We start from the raw sequence: 5,693 nt of genomic DNA, 5'->3' as shown, positions 1-5,693 counted from the left end.
ACGTTGCTGGAGCAACCTGGTACTTCTCCAGACCTGGCCGCTTTCTGGGGTAGCACCTTTCTACTCTGGGTGTGAGAGCTGCGAGGCAGGCGCGAGCTGTAGCAGCCCCGCTCAGCCATTGGTCGGTGCCACAGTGGCCCCGCCCCCTCCCCCTTTGGTGTATAAAAGGAGCCCGCATTCGGACTTCGGTAAGGTGGATTTTTGAGACGCTAGTCTGCCGTATTCTCGGTCTGCTAGCTTTCCCATTAAAATCGTTATTCCTTGTTCCAACAACTCCTCTCCCGATTTATTGGCCTGTCGTGCGATGAGCAGAAGGAGCTTGGGCTTGGTAACAATATGACCTTGCAATTCCATTCCTAGGTTTCTAGGAATGGAAAGCATATGTCAACACAAAAACTTGTACACAGTAGCATTATTCATAATACCCAAAAAGTGGAAACAACCCGAAAGTCCATGAGAATGGATGAACAAAATGTGGTATTATCCAAAATGTAATACATGACACAACACTCATGAATCTTGAAAATATGCTAAGTGGAAGAAGCCAAACACAGAAGACCATATATTATAATGATTCTATATATAAATGTGATGGAAGAAATGTTCACATATTGAGTTATGAGGCAGTCATTCTAGCTTATACAGGATTTAACTTGAATTTTATGCTAGCTAAAACAGTCTGTAGCCTATCAAACATACATTGTACATCTGCTTTAATCATTAAAGTAAAGGGTACCTGAAGTAAAGAATGGCCTTTTTAAAAATAAAGATTAAATGCCTCCCTTCCTGGGATGTCAGTGCTGCATACTTCTTCGATGATAAGACTCCCTTCCCAGGTGCCAAGGCCATACTGACTCATTGTATACATGCTGATCTGTTTTTTTTGTTTTTGTGAAATCTTGAAGGAATGTATTCCTGACTTGTTTGGTGTTCTTTGTTCTGATGAGATATAAAACTATGCGGAAAATCATGCTTCTCTGGAGCAGTTCCTCAGAGTTATCTGAGAGACAGTCTCCCGGGCGATCATCCTTTGGCTCTAATTGGCTTATTGATTATTTCCATCCATATAAGAAATGCCCAGAATTGGCAAATCCATACAGACAGAAAGCCGATTTGTGGTTGCCAGTGGGTGGAAATACGGGGAATGAGGAATGACTGCTCATGAGTACAGGGTTTATTTTAGGGAAGATTAAAATGTTCTGGAATGAGTGGTGACAGTTTCACAGCATTGTGAATGTAATAAAAGCCACTGAATTCTAATACTTTAAAATGGTGAATTTTACCTCAATTTTTTTAAAAAGAAAAATCCTATGGGATGGGTAAAATGATATTCCTACATAATAGCTGAGATTCAGAGGTCAACTCATTTGTCTGAAGTCAAATTAAAATTAAAGCTGACTGAACCTCCCAAAACCTTCCTTCTAATCACTGTTACAACCAAAATAAAAAATAAAAACAGTTAAAAATTAACTCTAAGTCCCTAGTGGGTTTTTGCGTGTTTGTAGGGCGTTGGGGCGGGGGGGAGGGGCGGAGGGAGGGGAGGAAGCACGCTCTTTGGCTGGAAGGCGGACGCGGGGTAGGCGGAGCATCCCGATTAGGAGGGCTTAGGGAGGAGGAGGAAGGAGGAGGAGGTCCGTGCACTCACGGCCGAGGCCTATGGTAACTGCCTCCGCCCCGCCGTTGAGGGGCGCCAGTCGACCCAGCGCGGTACCTCCTTCCAAAGCTTTCCCTGAGCGCCCCGCCGGCGGCCCCGCGGACAGGTTTGCAGCCTCTGCCCCGCGCGAACCCCTCAAAGGCGAGGTCCGACCCCGTACCAGGCGGGCGGGAGGACCCAGCAAGCGCTGCCTCGGCCCCTTTCCCGCCCACGGACCCTGGAGCCCCTACCTTCCTGACAACCTGCCAGCTCCTGGCTCGCCCAACCCACCTGTCTCAGGTTTCCCCAGTATTTTACCACTTGCTCCTCCTGGCCCACCACACAGTCCCCCACTTCCCGAAGACAGAGACTAGGAGTGAGAGGAGTGAGACACTTGCCTTGGCATTATTAAAATAATGAAACTACTATTAGTAGTAATGACTTAATAGAAAGAATATTAATAAACTTATTAGTAATGTAGGGGCCAGTAACCAGGATGCCTTGCCTGCCTGTTTAAGGGGAAACCAACTCAATAAGCAAGATAAATACTTTAATATGACATTTAAAAATTTTTTCAAAATAAAAAACTTAAAAGTACCATGAGGTGCTATATGGGAGGCTAAAACAAAAGGAAAAATCAGTAATCCTGATCCTAGCATTATTTAAAATTTTGGTAGTTTGGTTATCATGGAATTTTTTTAGTGTTTTTTTTTTTGCAATATTACATTAAAAAAATTTTTTTTAATCTTCAGTACTGAGTATCTTGAGTTCTGAGTATGTCCCTAAATTTTGCGCTGGAAGTGAGTACTTCAGTCACTGTGCTTGCCTCACCCTAGTGACAGCCCTGCCCCACTGTCAGCTTCAGTGTGGTAGTGGCAGTAGGGAAGGGTAGGGAAGTGCAAGTGGCCACCTTCTCCCCAGAGTCTGTGGAGGCTTAACAAGGAACTTCCAGAGGTGCAGGCACAGGGGCCTGTAAGCCCTCTAGGCGTGTCCCAGCACAAGGTCTCAGTGGAGGGCAGGGAAGGAAGAGTTACACCAGCATCCTGGTTACTGGCCCCTACATTACTAATAAGTTTATTAATATTCTTTCTACTAAGTCATTACTGCTAATAGTACTTTCATTATTTTAATAATATAAACTAAAAAGCATCAATAATACTTATATAATATAATACTTATTAAACACCTACCAGCTAAACACTTCACAAAATGATTTCATTTATGCCTCACCACAGCTCTGGGAGGTTGGTTCTAATATTACTAATACTATCTGATTTTACAGTGCAGGAAACAGGATCAGAGTGGTTAAATCTCTTGTTTAAGGTCATCCAGCATGTACAGTGGCAGAACTAGGATTCAAATCCAAACTGGCTGACCACAGAGCCCTTACTTGGGAATCACAAAGTACAAAGTTCCTAATCCTCTACCTGGAAATGACTTGGTGGGGATTTCATCGCCAAAGCATTAGAACTCCAATAAAAACCTTAGAAACAAATTGAGATGTTAGGATATCTGCTCATACAATGTATCACATCAATGAGTTAAAAAAAACAATACGATAATTTCCATGGAAGCTCCTTGTAAACTAAGCCTAGAAAGGTATTTATTTACATGTTATACAAAAGTATGCTAACTCCATAGCCCAGCCAAGTGGTGTGGCACCAGCAACCCCCTTCCCTCTGGAGCATTTGGGCCAGTGTTTGTTGTACACTGGTTAACCTGCTGTCAGTCCACACTGCAAAACAGCTTCTAACCTATATTCTAGATCATTGCTCTACAGTTGGCCACCAGACCTGTGCTGCTCCCCTGGAATTCCAACCAGCCTCCCCAGAACCACTGCTGCTACCACCAGGCTGGGAAGGAGGAAGAAGGCTGCCCTCCCCTTTTATGATGACTTCTTTCCAGACCCTTGAGCTAAAACCAGACCACCATGTTTGCCAGCTAAAACTTTGCTGAGGACCTGGGTGATCTCACCCAAAGCCGTATGGGGAAGATGATTTGAGGTGACTCACAGACCTACTGTCTTTTGAATAATCATGCATTTGTTTTGATGCAAATTCAAAATGATTGAAATAGCATATTAAACTACAATAGCAGGCTAATTTTGCTCCTAGTGAAGCTAAAAAGAGTAGTAAAAATTTTAACACAATATATTTAAAGTAAATAATAAAAGAGATCTCAAGGAGGTATTAGAGCTTCAACAGAACCTGGCAGTTGGACTCCTAGCGTATGTGATCACCTAAGAATTCCCTTCTACCTGCCCAGGTTGTACAACTCCTGACCCTAACCAGATATTGCATATTGCATAACTTTCATTTTGGAAAGGCTCTGGATACTTGGGACCAGTTAGTTCCCTGGGTCTCCAGTCCCAACAGAATTAATTCAATCGACCAATTTTCCCAGCGCTACTTTAGTGAGGGCCTGGGTGATGGTACGCAAAGCTTTATAAGGAACACGATTTGAGGTGATTTACAGACTAGTCCTGTTCCTACAGGATTTGCTAGAAACAAATACAAATGCTTTCTACTTGACCAGGGCTCAATTTTTAAATACACAATGGAAACAAACAAACAAAAAACCATCTGGCTTTCCTATTTCATTTCTCTTTTAGTTGGTGAGTATTTGGTTTTGCTTTTTTTTCCTCAAGAATAATGAGACACACTGCTATTTTCTTTATTCCTCTGTCATTTTTTAAACCCAATAAACGTTACATCATAATAATTATAACAACACAAATAATGAGCCGTAAACACTTCTCAATCCCAGCAGCCCTGGGCCTGCACTTCTAAGGATGGTGAACTGAAGAAACAAATTTGTGTAATTGAAATAAGCTTTTCCAACCACCACCACATCTTCTCTGTGTTTTGATGATATAAGAGGTTTTTATTTATTATGTGGCTACTCTGTGCCAAGCACTGTGCTAAGTACATTACATGCGATTTATTATTTCATTGGTACATATTTTGACACTTACTACACTGTCTTTCATTATGATGTGACCATTTCCTAAGAAGTGCCCTATGTAGCTCCCAGTGAAAATATCAGGGGAGCACAACTTATGCACTGGAGTCTCCTGACCTGTCTCCCAGGCTACACTCTTGCTCATTTGTTTCACCCTCTGCATTGGTACAAGACCCTTCTATCTAAATGTTTAATCTCTTTAACCATGTAACTCCCTTCCAAAGAATCACCCTTCTTAGCTGCTTGACTTCAAGAAGCATCCCAGTTTTATGTCTTGGTGCTCCTAGATATCAGTCCCTGGTTCCGATCCAACTCTGTCTGGCAAGACACTGTTCTCAAGGAGGAGACAACATTCCTTCCACCCCTGGGTTTAACCTGGCCCGAAATGCCCTCTTCCACCCTCTCTGCCAATGTAGCCTAATGGCTAGGGGTAGAGTTCTGGAGTCTCACTTCAAGGGCAGATCCCAACTCCTCTGCTGACATGACATCTTATGCATTTGGCGATTTGTGACTAAGGCCATTATATCTTGTCCTGGGAACTTCCCCCTTTTCTGAATGTGAAGGTTAGTTCAATTAATTAGCCCAGGAGAATACTGTGCACTCGAAGCGGTCAACAGCCTGGGATCTGGGGGTGGGGATGGGGTAGGGGTGGGAGGGAGGTTGGGTATAAGAGGCTCCAGATGGGGACAGAATTGAAAGGAAAATGTTTTTTAATAACCTTCTATCTCCTTTCATCTAAGAGCTCCTAAAAAGCAGGCAATAATTTAAGAAATAAGGGAGCCCATCATTGCTTGCCCCCATCTCCTCTGTCTCCTCTTTCCCAGGCAGCAAGACCTAGACAGCAAATAGTGGAGTTGGTGGGGAGGGAGGAAGGTAGGGCGCCAAACTAACATGTTTTGCAAGGAATGTGACTACAGCTAACTACAGGAATCGAGAAAGTGGACCCAAGAATACCAACTTCCAGCCAGCCCGCCGCCTCAACTCCAATCTTGGGGAACCTGTGTCTGGAGGGGACCCAGCTCGCCCACCCCTGCGGATAGGGGTTGGAGGAAACCGGCTTTGCTCCGCCCCCGGAGCTGGGCGGTGACCTGTAGGCGGC

The sequence above is a fragment of the Eschrichtius robustus genome, chromosome 16 (genome assembly GCF_028021215.1).
Source record: "Eschrichtius robustus isolate mEscRob2 chromosome 16, mEscRob2.pri, whole genome shotgun sequence".
Taxonomy (NCBI): domain Eukaryota; kingdom Metazoa; phylum Chordata; class Mammalia; order Artiodactyla; family Eschrichtiidae; genus Eschrichtius; species Eschrichtius robustus.
This window is presented reverse-complemented; position numbering follows the sequence as displayed.